The 19498-nt window shown below is 55.9% G+C and overlaps 1 protein-coding gene across 1 annotated transcript in view; it reads left to right on the top strand.

Annotated features, from left to right (window-relative positions):
• Nucleotides 1-5971: 5971 nt before the first annotated feature.
• The window catches only part of LOC138727795 (ATP-sensitive inward rectifier potassium channel 12), a 33776-nt gene continuing 20249 nt past the window's right edge, over nucleotides 5972-19498 (top strand). The window contains exon 1 of the mRNA XM_069870580.1: nucleotides 5972-6522. The gene's annotated coding sequence lies outside the window, so the exon portion shown is untranslated. The remainder of the gene's footprint in view (nucleotides 6523-19498) is intronic.

Raw genomic sequence — 19498 nt, 5'->3', positions numbered from 1 at the left:
TATTTACTGTGTGCCCCAAGACCGCCTTGGGAAGAAGCCAATGTGCTGATTAGGTGACGTCTGCTCAGGACAGGGTGGATTTTGCCTCGGAGCATCTGCTGCCTGGTCTGGTGGTCTCAGAGGCGCTGCCCTGATGTCATTTATGTAAGAAGCCAGTTGGGCTCTTTGGCTGTGCTGAGCCCTTTGGGAAAGGTTCTGGTTGTGAGAGGCACCCGTCTGACCCCTGGGATGTTCAGCCCACCTGCTATGAGCAGCTATTGGACGCTGCTGCTCTTTCTTCCTCCCTGTCCTAAAATAATCCACCCTGGGAGTGAGGGGAAAGGAGAGCTGAGTTCTGGTAGTGGAATGAGAAGAGCAGAAAGGGATCCATGGTTTCTCCTGGCTGCTGTGAGCCCTGTGGGAAGCCCAGGGACGCTGCCCTTTCCCACTCCTTTTGGAGCACCCCATGGTAAAAGCTAAAGGTGTGCTCATCCCTGCTGGCCTGGGGTGTGGAGCTAGCACTGGGCTTACGCACAAGGTCTAGGAAATCCCATCTGCTGCCCCAAATCCTCCCCCCCAAACACTGTAGGTCACGACAGTAGCAGATAAGCTTCTTGCCTCCTGCTTTGTCCTATATTTTCCAGGCAAGATCCCAGTGTGCGATAGTCTCTGGCCTGATCGTGGGGAGGTGGTATGCTGAGGGCACGTGGTTTTCCCAAACCGGCTCTTCTCACGCTTTTCAGCTGTGGATAAGGAGCAGGCTCCCACCTTTGGCCATGGTGTAATGTTCTGGCCAAGGTCTCTTCAAGCCTTTGTTTTACAGACATAGCCTGGGCATCTCTGCGTGCAGTGGGGCAGGGTCAGCGCCTCTGAAATCCTAAAAAGAGTATCGTGACCTCATGGAAGATGTACCTGCCATCCACTGAGGTGGGGTAGGGTCATATTTTATGGAGGATATGATAGTTTGGACCAGTGTTGCTCATGATGGAACAAGGATCAGCCTCCCTGAGGCGAACAGCGTGTGTATGAAGGAGAAGTGGAGGAACAGTCAGAGAAGGATGCTGGGGAGTGATATCCCCTTGGGACCCTGCTGAAACAAGATCTAATGGGTGAAATTAAGCTGAATAGAAAGGGAAAATTTCCTGAGACGTGTTAAAATCTCCCAAGGGACACGGTGCAATCCCAGCAGCGTGGTCCCCAGGGCAGACACAGGGATGTGAAGGGTAGGAGCAAACCTGAGCTCCGGAGCTGCGTCCCCACCGTGGGGCAGTGCTTGAGTTTGCAGTGAGCCTGAACCTGCGGCGTGGCACAGGGCCGGCTTGGGAACACCAGTGTGGGATGCGATGGCTGGTGCTGCCAGTGTCCGTGTTGTGGCTGGGGCTGGAATCCAGCTGGAAGCTGGAGGGAGCAATCATTATTAGCAAAATCTGCAGAGTTTCACTGGCTACAAGTGGCATCTCATTTAGTCAGCTGGCAGAAATACAAATGTCTTTTTATTTTCTTTTTTCCCTGTGCTAGCCATTTTGGGGGAGAAATGGCTCACCTGCTGCATAGCTTTTCATGGGACAGATTGTTGCTCCTGGCTGATGGTTCCTCAGGCCCAATCCTGCCTTTACTTTTGTTTCCTTTTGGTGAGGGGATGCAAAGGTGCTTGGCCCAGGGAGCCAGACCTGCTGGGCACGGTGCCGCTCGCACCCAGTCTGTGCGGAGTCGCTCCACGTCCCTGCGTGGCGGTGGCCAATTCTTGCCCCATCAGCACTTTCTGGCCCCTCGGACCTTGCCCATGGTCTCATAAAAGTACCACAAGCGCTGGCCTTGGCCACCGTGCTCCTCCTGCCGGCTGTCTGGCTCCTTCTCTGCCCCCCCTTCCTCCTGGCTGCACTAAAGCACAGCCAGGTACCAGAGGTGCTCAGGGATGCAAGCACTCTCCTTTTTTCCAGATAAATCTCTGGCAGTGCCACAGTTCATCGCTCCTTATGCCTTGAGTTCAGCTTCCTTGAGCTATTTCAGTTGTGGTCCCTGCAAACTGGTTGCTGACATAACCCTCAAGATGCTCTGTACATGGAGACTAGGTCTGAGCATCCATCTCCCCATCATCCAACTGCTCCTTGATGTCCTCGGCCGCTCTCCCAGGATGAGATCCCCCTGGCAACCCCTCATCCCTATCGCACAAGTATCTTTTCTTCTGTTTCAGCCCAGCACCCCTATTTTCTCCCTTGCTGGGTGCCCGTGCAGCCTCCGTGAGCACTCCGGGAGTGCGAGTGATGCCCACAAGCCCACGCCATCCTCTCATCCGTCCACTGCATCCCCTGGCCCGTTGTCTTCCCGAAACCTGCTGGGACTTGGAGCTCCGTATCCCTGTGCTGGCCAACAGTGCGGCCTGGCAGAGCCGGCATCCCGCGCCGACAGCGATGCCAGCGCCCGGAGCAGATGGTGTCAGTTGTCCGGTCCCTTCCCCGTGGCTGATTTTTTTCAGCCAGGAGCACGATGGCCTCGGTGCACGGGTGGGTGGCAAGATGGGAGCCAGCTCGGCCGGAGAGCCAGGGGCAAGGCAGGTTAATGGCACAGATAACGGCTATTTTTAACTTTGATAGGTGAGATCTTCTTTCCTGACTCAGCTTGTGTGTCTCCCACTGCCCACGCCCAGTGGAAGGGGATGGGGAGACATGGCTTTTCTGGGTTGTCAGACAGCAACTCAGAGCCCGAAAATAGCATTTTTAGGAGTAGAGGTGGGAAGCGAGTCGTGTGCTGGGAGAGCCAGACTGATACCCCACGGGGATGTCCCACAGCCCCGCAGCAGGCTGGCATGGCTGGAGTTGGGAGTATCTTGGCTGCGCTCTGGGATGGATGATGCATCTGTCAGCCCTGGGTCTTTCTCAGCTTGCACTTTCAAGTCCCAGTGACTGCACTGTGATCTATTGAGGGGCTTAAAACCTGTTTTCCCCAGCACCCTGTCTCCTTCTTGCTGTAAAACCCCTTGGAGCGAGCATGCAAGATTCCCATGGGAGCAAAGCCCTTCCTTGATGTGGGGGATCTGTGAACAACCCAGCACCTTCTGAGGCTTAGCAAAACAGGTTGCTAAAAATCCCACCCTCTCCAGCTCTCAGGATTTTGGAGGAGCTGGAGGATGGTGGGCCATGTCCCCGGAGCTGGGCTGCTCACCTTGGGATGGGGAGTGCACCTGGGTGGTGGCACCTACTCCGAGCGTCCCCGTGCTGTTGGAAAGATGGGTGACTTAGCATGATTCCCTGGCCCTGCTCCTCCCTCACCTCCCCCTCGGCCTCTTCCTCCAGGAGCTCTGACACTAACGCAGCGTGAGCATGGGATTTATGGGCGGCAGCCCTCCAATTGGGCCATCCGTCTTGATTAAATTAGCCCTAATGGCTCTGCGCTGACTTGCTCACGGCCCCGCGCAGCCGCGATGCAGGCGTCGGGAAGGGGCTTGGTGGAGACCCTGCTGGGGTGCACCCCCTCGCTTTGCCCTCTTGCCCTCCTTTCCTCGTTTTGGTGGCTCCTAAGTAAATGGCTGAGGCTCGCGTGGCTGCAGGGTGAGGCCGTATCCTCACCGAAGCTCTTCCCCAGCTGAGAACCCACCGTGTCCGTGGGGCTGTGCTCCTGCAGCCCCAGACGGGCTCGCTGGAGGTGATGGTCTTCCCACAGCTCCCCCCAGCCCAGGGGCAGTGGTACCCAGAGCCAATGGCAAAAACACAGGGAGCATCTCTGCTCCCCTGTGGGTTGGGTGAACCCTAGAGCTTGCTGGGAAGGAAATCCTGAGCTATTTCTTTTCGTTTCCTGTAGCAAACCGGGGAGCTGAGGGGTAAGCCACCGGCACGGAGGGTGATGGGAGCACCGGCCTCACCGGTTTTGGCTGCCCAGCTCCCTTCTGCCATCCCAGCTACTCCAAAGAGCTGCAGACCCCAGGGTGCCCATGTCCCCTCTGCATACAGACCCCAAACATCTCCTACTCACTGAGAAACACCGTTCTCAAGCAGCTCAAAATTGCTGGTGGCAGCCCTGATGAAGAACCGTGCCGGGGAGCAGCAGGCGCGAGGGTCCGGGGCTGTGGACCCCACAGCCGTTCCCCCTGCTCCGGGTGGTGCCTCCCTGGCCCATGGCCAACCGTCCATCCTAGCCCTGCAGCCAATTTCCGGGCTGCCCGGAGCGTTAATTATATTTATTGCTGGAGAGAGCCGGGGGGCCGGGTGTGGGGAGCCTGGGGCTGGCACTGCCAGCTGGGCTCTGGGGCTGGGGGGATTCAGAAAGCTTTCCATGAGCGATGAGCATGGTGGGGTGGCAGGAGAGGAGGTGGCAGAGATGAACAAGTGAGGATGTGAGAGGCTGCCCAGCAAGCAGAAGGGAGCAGTGTTTTGGAGTCAGGACACTGGTGGTCGCCCCTTTATTCCCTTCATTCATGACCACCGTGCGTAGCACGCAGGATGGTGTCCCCTCTGATCTGCAAACCCCCAACGTGTTAGCTGAGCACCCATGGGGGGCTTAGGTGTTCCCTGCCAGAACAAGGTTCTGCAGTGCTTCTCATCCAGGGATTTCTAAATGTCAGTTAAACTCTCTATTTGTGGGCTGGGTGCAAGGGGATGAGATGGGGCAGGTTAATGTGGAGAGGAGGAAGCGCTGCAGGCATCTCCCTGAGGTGCTTTGGAGCTCTAGGGTGCTGGGGGCAGTGAGGGGAAGGATGATCCTCCATCGCCGTCCCAGGGAGGGTCTGGGAGTCATCGCTCCGGGATGTTGCTGAGGGGAAGAAGAGAGAGAGGGATTCCTGGTCTCAAACTCGTAGTGGGTGATGAAGAAGAGTGAAGAGAGGACTGAGGAAGGAGTGGGAGGCAATGTAAAAGGGAGGTGGGGAGGCAACCTCTTCACGTGCTGGATGCTGGGGGGGCTTTGTGTTTTTTATGTGACGTGCTGGTTGTGTGACAGCCAAGCTGAGCCCTTTCGAGCATCGCTACTGAGACTGGAGGTCTCCTGGCTGTATTTTTTTTGAATGAAGCCTGCAAGTCCCCAAAAAGGAACAGGCAGCAGCCCTGGGATCTCGTGGGCAAGCGAGCATGGAAGAAGTCTAGCAAAAATTGCAGATGGTGGCTGGTTTGCATCTCCCTCTGGCTGGAAGCCAGGCGGGGTTGTGAGCCCACTGCACCATCCCTCTGCCACCCGCTCCCCTCCGCAGCGGGGGGAAGGCTGCTGGAGCAGGGTTTTGCTTTGACCCTCTCCAAAAAGGCCTTGCTGTTGGAAGGACAGGGTGACCCGGAGGCACCTAAAGCCTCCCAACCGGCTTAAAATAATGCTCACCACCGAGAAATAAACTTGGACTATATTCAATCTTAAAAAAAAAAAAAAAGAAAGAATTAAAAAAAGAATCCTTGCCTGCAATAAAAAGAAGTGACTTCAATTCCCAACCCTCCCTCTGCCCCTGGCACATGCAGACCCTGCCCCTTAAACCAGCCAAAAGCGAAGTGAAGCCTCCGGGGCCACGGTACCCGCCATCGATTTTTCATGGAAGGAGCCCAGAAAGGATGGTGATGGACTGCGGGGCCACGACCCCCCGGCCGCAGCAGCCGGTGCGGGGGAGCTGAGATGGATCCGTCGGGAAAGGGCTGTTGCTTCGTGGCGGCTGGGGCTGTCGGAGCTGCGGCAGGGCTAGAAAAAGCAAGCGGAAGCCATCAAGGTGGAAGAGAGGAAGCGAGGAAGACGAAGAAGGGCCGAAGGACTCTGGTGAAGCAGCCATTAGGAAAGTGCTGATGCAGAGGTTCACTTGTGTCTACGGGCAGAGTTGGAGTAGTTGCTGTTCGCGGACAAAGGCGGTAGGAGGGAGTGGAGCTTTGTAGAAGCCGGAGCCTGTCTCACTGGGTGTCTGTGTTTCATTCCCTGTCAAAAGGCTGGGAGCTGGGGGAAAAAAGCAGGGAAGCAGCGAGCTGCAGCGCTCGCTCAGGATCAGATAGCAAGAAAACCAATAGCGGCGAGAAAAAAAAAAAGAAAAAACCAACCCACACCAACCAACCAACCCACCCACCCTCCACGCTGAGGCTGAAACAGGCAGGTCCCTGCCAACTCCACAGCACACAGCGAGCAGCAAGAAGTCCACCCTCCCGGGGCAGGAGCGGAGTTGAGCCCGAAGGATATTTGATGACTCTTTGGCGGCGATGGGTCCCTCAGCATCTTCCAGAGCCCATTTGAGGGTGAAGGCTCTGAAAGCACAGAGGGAGTTTGAAGCTAAATTCACCTGAGTCTGGATCTTTTGGTCGCTGGGATTTATCTATTCCGTTTTTTCTCCAGGGGGTGGCAGGGGGAAACCAAGCCAAGAAAAAAAAGTGGGTTTTTTTTTTTTTCAAAATCGCCCTCTTTTTTTTTTTTTTTCTCTTGGAAGAAGATATTTTTTTTTTCCTCTGGTTGGAATGGAGGGGTTGGGTCTGTGCCTAAGAAGCAGCAGCCGAACGTCGGTCCTGGGAGAAAGCCGAGTGGATGTGGGGTCACCCGCCAGCTAACTGTCCAGGACCCGCAGCCCCTCGGCCGGGGGGCTGGATGCAGTGAGAGGTAAGTGACGGCTCCGGCGTCTGCCTGGCTGCCGGAGAGCCGGTGCACCCGTTCCTCCAATTCCGTCTCCATCCCAAGTCGGTGGCAAAAACAGCAGTCTCATAGTGAGTCAATCACTTCCACCTATTGCAGCCCTAATGGAGAAATAAGACAGGGAAGTTTCGCAGCGGCAGCCTCATGGGTAAAGTTCCCCCCATCGCCCCCGTGCCTGAAATGCCAGGTATGGGGGGGGGGGATTTTGCCAAACTGAGCCCTGTGGCTGCGCCGATGCCATGGGCCCCCTCCCTCCTCGGCCAGCAGCGAGGGTTTGCCGCTGCCTTTCGGGGAGCGTTGATGCCTCGCTGGGCTCCTGCTCTCCTCCACTCGCTTCTTCTCGCTTCCCCCGGGCCAGCTCGCTTTCTCGGCCAAAACTTTTGCACGCTGGCTATTTTTGGAAATGCCCGGGTGGGGTTATGTCCCCTCTTGGTCTCCGTACGTCTCTATAGACACGCGTGTAAGCTTCACGCTCGTGTGACCCTCGGAGATTCCCACCGGGGCCACGCTTGGTGCTGGGAGCTGGAGGTGCTGGGGGGTGCTTCGAAGGAAAACTGCAAAGCGCAGGGGGGAAAAAGCAAAGCAAACCGATAACGACAGCAGCAGCAGCAGCATAATTGCATCACTGTAATAGTATCGGCGCTGAGCACGAGCCAGGCTAGTAAAATTGTCCAGAAAATGAGCTGTACTAAAGTGCCTCCAGTTAGCAGCACCTGCACGCCTTCACTGGGTGCTTGAGGCTATTTGTATTTTTAGAAGTCTCTCTTAATTATAGAGCAAAGAGTGTTAGAGGGAAAAATGGTGTGTATTTAGCAGCATTCGTTCCCGGACAGTTTTGCAGTGAATATGAGCACAAAATCACCAAATAGGGTTTTTTCTCCCCCGCCCCCTGCACTTGTGATTTTGAACCACCTGTTTTGCAGTGGTGTCAGCAAAGGAGGGCTGGATTTTTTTCTTTCTCGTTCTTAGAAAGCGAGGTGATGACTTTGCTTGTGCGTGGAAATGATGGGAAGCAATCCCATTGCCTTCCCACAGTCTCCTCTGCACCCCAAAATTGACCCTGATCGCATAAAAGGCTGAGACATCCCTGCTCCCAGCCTGTGGGTGATACTGGTGGGGACATCGCGTGCCGATGCTGAATCTCCCACAGCCAGGGATGTGTTACAGCTTGCTGCGAAAATAAACCCAAACCCCAAACCAACTCATTTTCCTTCTATAAAGCTCATTCCCCTCATCCTCTTCTCCACGTTCACAAAACTTTCCAGGGCCTTTTGTTCTGAACAGCAGGTGAAATTCTCTTTGTGTGAGCACAAAGCAGTGAAGCCACCAGAAAATAATGAAAACAAGACTTAAAAAAAAAAAAAAAGATGTATTAAAAAAATCCTTGCCTGCTCTTTTCAGGCCTGGAATGACAGCGAGCATTCCCATCTGTGCCTCACAGGTTTAATAAAATGCTGGCTTTGCTGGGGAAGGCACCTTAAAGGCCACTTTATTTATTGCCTCTGATCTACAACACACTTTGAAATCCTGTATTGCCTCTGCTGCTCTTTAGCCAAAAGAGTTGTTTTACCTGTGAAGTTGAGGTGGATTTTTTTTTTTTCTGAGCCCTGAAGTGACCCCAGGGAATCTGGTGAGTCCCTTGGGAGCAACTAGGGTGGGATGGCAGCGCTCCCCGTGCCACACGGCGCGATGCTGTGGTGCTCCGAGTTCTCCGGCACGGCCGTGGTCACCGTGTGTTCCTACTGTCTGGCCGAGGCTTTACTGGCAGCGTGGTGGGAAGTGTTCCCCGCTGCAGATAAACTTTGGAGGAGCTGTCAGGAGAACTGCACGGTGAGCTTAAACTCAGCATTTTCTCCACGGCTGGCATCGTGTTTGAGGGTGTAAATGTGCTTGAGCGATGCAGGAGCCACCCCAACCTCTGTGCCAGCAGGAAAGAGGACAGGTTGGCAGTTTTGAGGATGCCGTCTCTAGAAAAAGCACCGTTATGAAAAGGAATTGCTGGAGGGACAGGTCTGTCCCCCTCTCCTGTCGCCGCTGGGGCACATGGCGTGTGGAATGGGCACCTTATGTAAGCAGCGATGGCAGCATCGTGCCGTGCCCTGCCAAGCCATCCTGCTCCACCACTGCCAGGCCCCGCACAGCCTCTGCCACCTCCCTTAGCCCCTGGTTTCGGGTGCCCCCTCCGGGCGCAGGCATCGGCGTATCACCGCAGGGGAAGCATAATCCGTAATTGCCCCATAAAGGGGGGCCAGGATGATAAGTGGTTCCAAGCCCAGGGATTTGTCTGTGGTTTCTGTGGAGTTCAGGTCTGCATCTTTCCTGGTCTTGGCTCCAGGGTCCTCAGACCTGGGGAGGTGGCACCTGGGCTCAGGCCCCTTTCTAGGCTCTTCTGTGCCTCTTGGCTAAGGTCCAGCCTGGTTTGAGTTTGATAGCACAGGGCAAGGGCTGGATCTCTTGGATGAAGAGGGAGAAACCAGCCCAGCTTGCCACCCGTTCCTCATGGTGCAAGAGTGAAGGGACCCTAGCTGGTGAAGGACCTGTGTCTGTGTCCCAGATCATGAGCCTGTCCCTCCATCCTTCCTCCCAGTGTCCACCCACCTGGCTGTCCTGCACCCAAACCCCCTGAAATGGAGGAAAGGAGAGGAAAAAAAAAGCATTAAGGGGCTTAGGGAGCCCTGAGCCTCAGGGAAGGGGCACAGCACTCCAGCTTCTGAATTGAGGTGCTGGGAAGGAGAAAGGTGGGAATGTGGTGGCAGGAGGTTCTGGTGCTGCCCCCGCAGCCCTGGGTGACTGTCACCTCACTGGAACATACCCGTCTTTCACCTGCCTTGTTCCTTCCTTCTTGCCTTGTTCTGGTTTGGTCCTTTGCTCCCAGCTCACTCCTGGTTCCCAGCTCACTCCCTCGTTCCCAGCTTGCAGCGAGGCAGGACTGCTAGTGGGCGACGTTTTTTTTTTTGCAAAGCTCTTTCAGATTCCCCCGTTGGACTTTTGAAGCATCTGGTATCACTATCTCAGCGTCATTATGAATTAATTAACATTAATTCCCCGTTCCAGTATCTCCTGTTGCCTGCAGCCTTAGCCTTGGGCTTTTTTTCCCCCTTCCCCCAAACAGCCAGATCCAGACCACCTCAACAAAAATCCAGAGAGAAGCCACATGGCTGGGGGGTCTAGGGGCTCCCCACCCATGTCCCCATCCTGCACTGTGACAGGAGATGCTGCCAGGCTGGGGCTTGGTTCTGAGGAAGCCCTGGCGCTGCCTGCGCTGTCTGCCCTCTCGCTGTGGCACCAGCACCGGGCAAGGGTGCTTCACAGATGGGTGACACCAGCTGTTCATCCCTCACCTCTGCGTTGAGGCAGGAGAGGCTGGGGCTGCCCTGTCCCTTTGAGTTCTGGGAAGCCCTGATTCCGGCTCCCCAGCCTGTGTTTGGAGGCACCAGGGATGCTCTCCTCAGGGATGCTGACCCAGGGATGCTAATGCCGAGGATGCTGTCCCTAGGGATGCTGACCCTCTAGAGATGTGAGGATGGGGATATAGCAGGTGGATGCAGGCTGGAAGAAGCACCGGGATACTTTGCTCCAGCAGCCTTCATCCTGCTCTGTGAATCATCCTGAGGGAGACACAACCCGGGAGTCACAACCTGGCCACCCAGCTCCATCCCTGCACAGGTGAGCCTCAGTAAAGTAGTAACTGAGGGCTGCAGAAGACCTCAGAGGGAGGTGGGTGCAGCACCAGCAGCTGCTCAGCCCAGTGCCACCCCACTGCTTGCCCCACTCCGCGCCCCATAGCAGCACAACCCTCTTGCACACATCTGTCCCCTCTCTTCGGCCACTGCCACCACCCTGTGCCCTGTGGCAGGGCCACAGCCACCCCCAGGGCCACCCCACAGCCCCCTGCTCCCCTTGCCATGTGGGTTGGATTGGTGAGGGTCCCCCTCGTGCTCCACGAGCCCCAGGGCTGAGGCAGGGTAGGGGTGGCAGCCCCCAGGTGGGCTGGGGGGCAACCCTGGTGTCCTACCTCCCCGGAGCCCAGCTCGGGCTTACATAACGGCCGTGCTGCAGTCTGCTCTGCTCAGCTGCCAGTGCCACCGGCAGAACTGCAGCGCGGAGCCCATCTCCCCGGATAGTTGCTTTTTGGGGAGAGGGAGGAGGGATTCTTGGGGAGCAGGAGAGCCCCAGGAGATGGCCAGGACCTGGAAGGGCTGGTTGGCAGGGCTGGCTGGGCACGAGGGCTGAGGCATCTGACCCTAGACCCCTCTCTCCAGCGACCTTGGGAGCTGAAATCCCCCCTGGGTGGCAGCACCCTGTGTAAGGAGGTGTTGGGGATGGGGAGAGGGGAGAGAGCCTTGTCCTGGTCCTAAGTGTGGGGTCAGTTTAGAGACCCGGCTGGCATCCTCTGCCAAATATACTCCCATCCCTACCCTCCCTGGAGAGCATAGCCCCGTTGTGCAGCTGGGGAAACTGAGGCAGGGGCTGTGACTCCCCCAGGGCAACAAGTACCAGGGTCTCTCCAGATGGGGAGGAGGAGATGGGATATTCCCAGCCCCTCAGAAACCTCCAGGCTGGAGATGCACCTGCCCAGGCTGAGCTCTGCCCCCAGATCAAGTGTCCCCACTCGGGTCTGCCCCACAGACACAGGGAACTGCTGGCGCTGGGTGCAGCATCCTTGCAGGGAGGTGCAGCTCTGGTGCTGTGTGTGCTGTGACCTGGTGACATGGGGCAGGGGGTTCAGCACACTGGGCTTGCCGAGTGTCCCCTCTCCAGCTGAAATGACACCTCAGCACGGCTCACTGGAGGCAGCAGGAGGGCTTGTGCCTGGAGGCACACAGGGTCCTGGCTCCTTCCCAATGGTCACCTGGCAGTGGGAACCCACCAGTTCTCTGTCCCTCATGGCCAGCACTGAGGTGGCCTCAGCGGGTGTAGATGCCACCACCCCTGGGTGCCACCTACGCGCAGGGACACCTGGCATCACTGCAGCACTGTAGGAAAACCCGGTAGGAACCGTGGTGTCACCCACCAGTGAGAGGCAGGGGTGCTGGGGAATTGAGTTCCTGAGATGCCCCCTCTCCTCTCCCACTTGGTCTCTTGTTCTCAGGCTCAGCTGGTGTTTCTTCTGCGGCTCGGTGGGATGGAGCCCAGCCTCCCCCCAGCAAACCCCCGAGCCCGCTGCCCTCCCTGCGCACCCTGGCCAGTCCCGGTGCCCGTGGTGCACGGCACAGGAACCCTGCGCCCTGAAGCCGGGGGGAACCAAGGACACCAGTGAGCTCATCCCTCCTGCCCGGGCTGGGAAAATCATCACATTGTGCTCACTGCAAGAGGCTCAAAGGCCCTTGGTTCCCTTTTAGGACATGGCTGGAAAGGAGCCACCAAAACAAATGCCAGGAAAAATAAGCCTTCAGTTGCAGCTACTTTCTCTTTGCGTTTGGAGGGATCTAAATGTAGACCCTTTGCCTTGGGGAGCCCTTTGGGGACCCCCTCAGTGCTCAGGCTGTGTGGGTGAACCTCCCCAGTGCTGGGCGGTTGGTGCTGGATCAGACCCATCTCTTCTGAAATGTCCAATCTGGCCTTGCTGGGTGATTTGGGCTTTTGGGAAAGCGGGTTCTGGTGCTGTTCTGGATTCTGCTGCCCTTTGTCTCCAGGGCACTGGCACCGTGAGTCCCCCCAGGGGGCTGGGACACCCAGGACAGGGGTGTCCTGCTCCCCAGCCTCAGCTGCCCCAGAGCCAGATCTGGTGTTGTGGTTCTTAGCTGGGCTGAGAATACCCTCCAACTCATTACACACGGGGCCAGCTAATCTGCGTCTGACAGCGAGTCATCCTTCCTACCGCGCTGAGGACTGTAATGACAATGTACTTAAAGGGGCTGATGAATTAAGTGCATCTTATAAATGCATCAGATATTAAAATTCCTGTATAATTACAGTGCAATGGATTATGTGTGGTGCTGAAGGGGAAGCGAAGCAGTGGAATTATAGTTGGAAAGCCAGCGAAGCGTAATTACACGCAGCTCTGCTGTAATGGTGGGGTAAAGCCAGGGGCTGGTTTGGAGCTGCAGCGGGAGCAATGCTGAGCGGCACCAAGGGCTTGTCCAGGATGCTGCTGCAAGGGTTCAGGGAAGTGAGTGGGACCAGAAGGGCTACGTGGATGGGACAGAGGCAAGGGGCTTTGCTCTGCTGCGTTCCTCCTTCTCCCAGGGAGGAAAGCATCCCATCCTGCTCCCTGTGGGCTGGCTCAGGCCAGCAGGGTCTGGGGGACTTGTGTCATCGCTTGCCCAAACATCCCGCTGCTCTCAGCGCTCCTGTGTGCACACCGTACGCTCAGGTGTGGTACAGCAGTCAGTGCTTGAGCAGATCAAAGACAAGTGAATCCGATTGCCTTCCTTTTCCCTTCCCCTTTCCTCTTCCCCTTCCCTTTCCCATTCTTTCCCTTCTCTTTCTGTCCCTCTCCTCTCCTCTCCTCTCCTCTCCTCTCCTCTCCTCTCCTCTCCTCTCCTCTCCTCTCCTCTCCTCTCCTCTCCTCTCCTCTCCTCTCCTCTCCTCTCCTCTCCTCTCCTCTCCTCTCCTCTCCTCTCCTCTCCTCTCCTCTCCTCTCCTCTCCTCTCCTCTCCTCTCCTCTCCTCTCCTCTCCTCTCCTCTCCTCTCCTCTCCTCTCCTCTCCTCTCCTCTCCTCTCCTCTCCTCTCCTCTCCTCTCCTCTCCTCTCCTCTCCTCTCCTCTCCTCTCCTCTCCTCTCCTCTCCTCTCCTCTCCTCTCCTCTCCTCTCCTCTCCTCTCCTCTCCTCTCCTCTCCTCTCCTCTCCTCTCCTCTCCTCTCCTCTCCTCTCCTCTCCTCTCCTCTCCTCTCCTCTCCTCTCCTGTGACACACGAAGTGTCACCAAACAGGCAAGTCGGTCACCCACATCCTTTCTCCTCTGTATTTTCCAGTGTTGGTGACACAGCCAGGTCTCCCTGGTGCTTTCAGCCCCCTCACCACCCTGGTGAGGGGGTTCCCACCTACAACTGGCCTTGAGGTAAGAACGTCCCCAGCACCATTTGTCTGTGGTTCTGCTGGAGCAAAGGCCTCTCTCTAATGAGCTGGTGCAGGTTTTCCCATTAATTATATGGAGCGGTGCCATCACCAGACAATTCAGTAGTGTTGTCCCGGGCTCTAATAAGGGTGTGGAGAAAGCAGGGCATGGGATGCCGTGCGATGGTACATGTGCAGGCGTGGAGTGAGGCTGCATTGAGGCACCACACGTGGCCACCAGCTGGAACCCTGTGAGCACCATTGACCCGTCCCACCACCACCCGTGGTGCCGCTGCCTCCTTCTCCTCTTCCTCCCAAGAGGTTCGCTAGTCCCACGGGACCACTAGCCCCATCAGGTCCCTGGCCACAACCTGCACCTGGTGGGGTGCGGGGGCTGCGTGATGACTGCCTTCACTTTTGCGATGGTGCTTGTTTGCTAATTAACAAAATCTGGCAATCTGCGCCATTCTCCCAGTCATTAATTATTATTAATTATTTGTTATGCAAATAGAGTTGAAGAGCACAGCGCTGTAAGCAACACAAATGAAAACAGTCCTGGCTCCAGGCAGTTTATGTAACGGCTAGTCAGTGGGCATCGCAGGAGTCCACGGAGCTGTACAGCGTCCACACGCTGTCCCCTGCGCAGGGGCCACCGCGCGGAGGCATCTCCGGGGACCTGAGGATGCGCTGATGGTGTTGATGGTGATGGGCGCTGCAGGGCTGCTGCTAGAGGGACTGCAGGGACACGAGGCTGAGGATGTAGTGGTGAAAATTGTGTTTTTTAGGGTCCTGAGGGCAGCGAAGGGACCCAAGGGCTGAGGAGGGAGACTGTCAATGACTGGTGGCTAAGGTGGGTGTTGCTGGCAGACCAGGAAGGACAATCATTGAGTGGGTTTTGTGAGTGCTGAGGGGGTCCTGTCCGTCACTTTCCCTGTGATCTGTTCCTGATAGTGCTGTCTGGGGACAAGCCAAGGTGTTTCACCAAATGATGCCATTTCAATAAGTGCAGTTCCCTGTCTCCATCCTCCCAGCTGGAGGGTGGATGTGGCCAGGACCCAGCCGTGCATCCCCTCTGTCCTGCTGCCTGGCCACGGAAAGTCCTGGGGTGTTATTTCAGTGCTCACCACCCTCTGTTGCCCCTCTGCCAGGCCTCTCTGCTCCATCCAGGACTTCATTCTCCTCATGTGCCTCACTGTTGACCCCATATGCAACCACCCATCACATCCCTGTGTGATGGAACAATAATCCTGGTGGCACCAAGCTGCAGGGGACCCAGGCTGGCAGTGGTGGGGCTCCTACCCAACCCCTACCTGAGCACTTGGAAAGGGAACAGAGGAAAGACGGAAATTAAAGGGAGGAAATAATTAATAAGGATCCTGCCTCGACCACAATGGCTTCGTTTCAGGAGAGCTGATACCGCACACTCGCTAATGCCGTTCCTCAGAGGCTTTTGGAAAGCAGCAGGGGTTTGGCGATGCTCAGGTGCATTTTTGGTATGCTGGGGATGAGAGTGTGTGTTAGAGCTGTGCTTGGTTCCTGCCCTGCTGGTAACGTCCCTTGGCGTCGGGCTGCTGTCCCCAGCTGGGCTCTGCAGTGCTAGGCAGCTGTCGTAAAGCAAGGACCTGGCAGAATGGAGATTTGGGGTGAGAAATGACTTCTCACAAAGCGATACCTTTCCTGAGGGGCGCTGCTGCGGGGCTGTGCCCTGGAATGCTGGGCTGCCTGGCTGGGGAACAACTTGCTCCCTCTGATTACAAAACCATCCTAGAGCGGTTGCGTAGGGCGCCCTGAACATGCTGAGCACAAGGCAGCCTGCAAGCTGGTAACAACCCTCCTCTGCCACACACCTTGCAGGTTGCCTGTGTGTCCCTCCCCAGCCCCGGTGTTATTTGCTTTTGGGACTTAGTGTTTCCCCCAGATATCACCCTGTAGACATTGTTCAGAGAAACTCGGTGTTCCTTCCATCCCAGGGTCCTTCCCCTTTAGGGGAACATTCTTTTGCGGGACATTCAAAGCAGAGATGGGAAAGGAGTGGGGCTTTGCACAAGCTCTCCCATTATTCCTGTGCCTGATGTCCATGGGGACCTCAGCCTCTTTTCTTCCTTCTCCGCTGCAGGAATGAGCTCTGCTTGCTGCCAGGGTTATCTCCATCCTCCAGCTTGCTGCACGCTCTGCTAGTTCACCATCCCTCCGAGGGCTGGGGCTCGACCCCGGCCGGGCAGCACGTGCCTCCACCGAGGAGGATGATGTCTTTACTTTTCCACCACCAATGATGGATTTGGAGATAAAATCCAGAGAAACAGCGGGGACTTGTGGAAGTTCCCTGCCCGGGCACTCGTGTGCGCTCGCTGCCCCATCCTGAGCCCAAGCCCGGGCCAGTGGCCACGGGGAGGGCTGGAACCAGATGCCTGTTTCTAATAAAGCTCTGCTCCTGCCGTGAGATCCTCGCCCGCTCCAGATGATAACGGCAGGGATGCCGCTGCCGGACAAACCTTGTGGTAGACGCGAGGAGTGGCTGAAGGTGAAAGGACCAAGCTCCAGCTCCGCATCTGTGCTCCAGCCTTGATTTGCTGAAATAAGGATTCTCTAAGGAACCAAAAAAAAAAATCTCTTGCCCTAGACCAGTCCCCATGCTGGGGGCTGCGGGGGGCGGCAGGCGGAGGGCTGGAGCGTGAAGCGCAGCAGGAAGGAAACACTCTGCGAGGACACAGCCAGCACTGCGTGCACGTCCTTACATATGTGCTATTTTCAGCTTGATGGAGAGCAGGCCAAGTTCTCCAACAGATTGAGTTTGGAGCTGAAATCCTCCTCTCCGCCTCCCTCGTGCCTGCAGGCACGGGCAGTCCGAGTGCTCCCACGGCCCCTCGCTCTGCCCCGTTCGGTCTGTATTCCCGCTGGGTTGCTGCACGCGTGCTGCACACCGGCTCCCAGCGCTGTCGCTGCTCAAACCCACCCTGGTAGCAAGGCCACCCTGACTCCAGCTTCTCCCTTCCCAGTTCATGCTGGTCCAGGCATCAGCACCAACATCTTCCCAAATCTATTCCCTTTCCAGCTGAGACCTGCAGCATCCCCTGCCTTTGACTTCACGCGCTTGTGCACACTCCCTCTTGCTCTCTCCTTGATTTTTACCTGATTTTTCCCTCCTTCATTCTCTCCCAAATCCCCCTTCCTGACACCTCCCCTCTCTCCCACCGCTGTGACCCTTCCAGAAGTGCAGCTGTTTTTGCAGCCGTGTCTTTGCCCTGCTTGGAATGCAGGAAAGAAATCCATGTGCAACTTACTGTCTCGGCACCCTGTAATCTTTTTGTCAGCCGAAAAGCACTTTCGTCAAACCCCCACAGGCAAGGCAGGAGCGGATGGATTGGGGAGAGGCACCTGACACCGCTCTGCTCTTTATTTCTCAACCATTTTCATCCTGGGTTTTGCTTTACAGGTGTGATGAGCGTTGGGTTGGTCTCTTCCTTCCCTCTCTGGGTGCTTTGGAGACTGGAGTGAATGAAAGGAATAAGGAAAACGTCATGGGAGGGCAGAGGGGCTGGATAAAATGTGTTGCCGGTGGCTGGGTTTGTTCAACAAAGTGCAATTACACAACAGGAGGAGAAAGCCATTTGGCTGGAGAGGGGTTTCCAGCAGGGACTAATGGAGCCTCAGGCTCAGTCACCTGGGATGGCCCTGAAAGCAGCCCCAGCCCCTTTTGGGTGCTGGGGACAATAATTGGCTCCTTCTGTCCCACGCATGAGCTGCTCTGGGAGGTCTTTGCAGTGGAAGGTTAATGTCACTGGTTTGCTCCATCACAAAAACAAACAAAGCTGGCAGCAGCGGCCACCCTGCCCAAACCCGGGAGCGGGTCCTTTTCCCAGGTTCAGGCTGAAGGTTCCTGAATGGGATGTAGTTACTGCTGATGGCAGCTCCAGCTCCGGGAGGTGGTCAGGTCCTACTCTCAGACCCTTCAGCCTCCTCGGTGGTGTCCGGGGTCACAGCAGTGGGTGACACAAGCCCTTGTCCTACTGGAAAATCATTGAGGGTATCTCATAGAGTAGGCAGTTCATGTGGCCTCGAGGACAGACTCTGCTTTACCTCAGTGTGGGCTTCCCAGGGACAAGCAGACGGGATAGAGGGAACCAGACTCCTACTCCAGGTACGGGGACTTCTGATTTGGGTATCCCTGCACTGCAAGCTGGAACCGTGGCTCTCCCTTTCTTGCTTTTTTTTTTTGGCTGGCACTTGCCCAAGCATTGGGCGAGCTGCCTTTGCCACCCTGTGTCATGCGAGCACCACGAGGCGTTTGCACGGAGCTGATCCGTTCTCCCTAACCTTTCTGCTAATGAGGAGGCAAATGCCGGGGATGGCTGCAGCCTGGAAGGTCAGAGCTGTCACAGCCTGGTGGCCCTGCAGCTCTGCCCACGGTTCCATTCTCCTTATGTCTTTCCTGTGTCCCTAGTGATGTTTTGGGGTGCAAAGAGGGGCTGGAGTGCTCTGTGGGAATCTTGTTGTGCGAGCTTGTACTGTCGGCTGGAAAAAATGATGAGCCATAAAGCAAAGCACTCGTTGAGCTTTGCCTAATGAACAGGCAGTCATTAACTCTGTACGAAGTGTTCACTGGTCTCGAACACAGAGAAACACTCAATACCCCACTTGCAAATGCTGCTTGTCTAATTAGGGTACTGGGAAGGACTCATCCATCCTTACGTGTCCAGTGTGTCCTCATCTGCGCACGTGAAATTCAGGCCATCAAACACTTGCAGCCGCCGTCGCAGCAAGGCGCTCCCGTCCGGAGACAGGTCTTTAAATCATCCCCGAGCGCTGGGAAAATTGCAGACAGCTCGAGAGCGGAAAATGAAAAGGCGAAACATTGTTCCTGGAGCTTTTACCCTGAATTATTTGCTCAGCAGCTTTAATAATAAGTTACACGCAAGGAAAATTGAAGTGGCTCAGGTAATTTTCTAGGGAAAACTAATCCAGTGGATGCTGCGGAGCAGCTCCTGGTTCTTGGCTCCTCCTTTGGGGATGGGGACCAATGTCCTCTGAGAATATGGGCTGGGACAAGAGGGAAAAAAATAAACCCTCTTTAATGCATTGCAGTTCAGTATCCGGATGCGGGAGCTGGGATTGAAGCTTTTCATTCATTTTTCTGGAGGCGGTGGGGAAAGCAGTGGTGGGGATGATCCCGCTCTGTCTCCTCTCTGCTGGCTCCATCACTTCCGTGGGCTAATACCTGGCAGGCATCAGCAGAGCAAACTCCGAGCTGCTTTTTCTGCCTTATTCTGGGCTAGTTTGACTAAATCTAGCTTGTTTAGGATGAATCACTCCAGCGCTGCTGGTTGTGACCTGCTGGCCACTGTGCTTGCTGAGCTTCTGCAATTCCCCTTTTACCAGAGAAAATGAGAAGTTGCTTTTTCTGCCTTTTCCTCCAGGATCACAGATTGCAAATAATGATTGCTTTAAACACAGGCGATTTCACAGCTTGCTGGTGCCTTCAGGGAGGGGATCGCTGGGTGTTCAGTGCTGGTGACACCTGGAACCAGGCCAGTCCTGGGTTCGTACGGTCCAATGGGCACTATAATTTAACTCTCCTTAATTTAACTCAATTTAACTCTCTCATTTCTCACCTTTATCTTTTTTAATGAGGCAGAGTGGATAAGGTCTTGCCATGGACTGTGCATTGCATACTGCACACCCTGCCCAGGGCTCTGAGTCAGTTCAATGGGCTGCCTGGAGAAAGGCAATGGCCAGCCTGGATCCTGCTCCACTGAGCTGTGATGGATCCCATTTTCCCTGTTCCCGATTACTATGAGGTCTCATGGGGAATGAGGAGCTGTTTGCATCCAGCATCCATTGCCAAACCCACCTCCCTGGACTTATTGGTTTCTATTCTTTGATGCTTTTTACCCTGTTTCCTTTCCGTGGGGATATTTATAGCAGGGCCATCCCTGCTCCCCGTCCTC

The sequence above is a fragment of the Phaenicophaeus curvirostris genome, chromosome 16 (assembly GCF_032191515.1).
Source record: "Phaenicophaeus curvirostris isolate KB17595 chromosome 16, BPBGC_Pcur_1.0, whole genome shotgun sequence".
Taxonomy (NCBI): Eukaryota; Metazoa; Chordata; class Aves; order Cuculiformes; family Cuculidae; genus Phaenicophaeus; species Phaenicophaeus curvirostris.
Note: the sequence above shows the minus strand (reverse complement) of the source record. Positions and strands in the feature narration are given on the sequence as shown.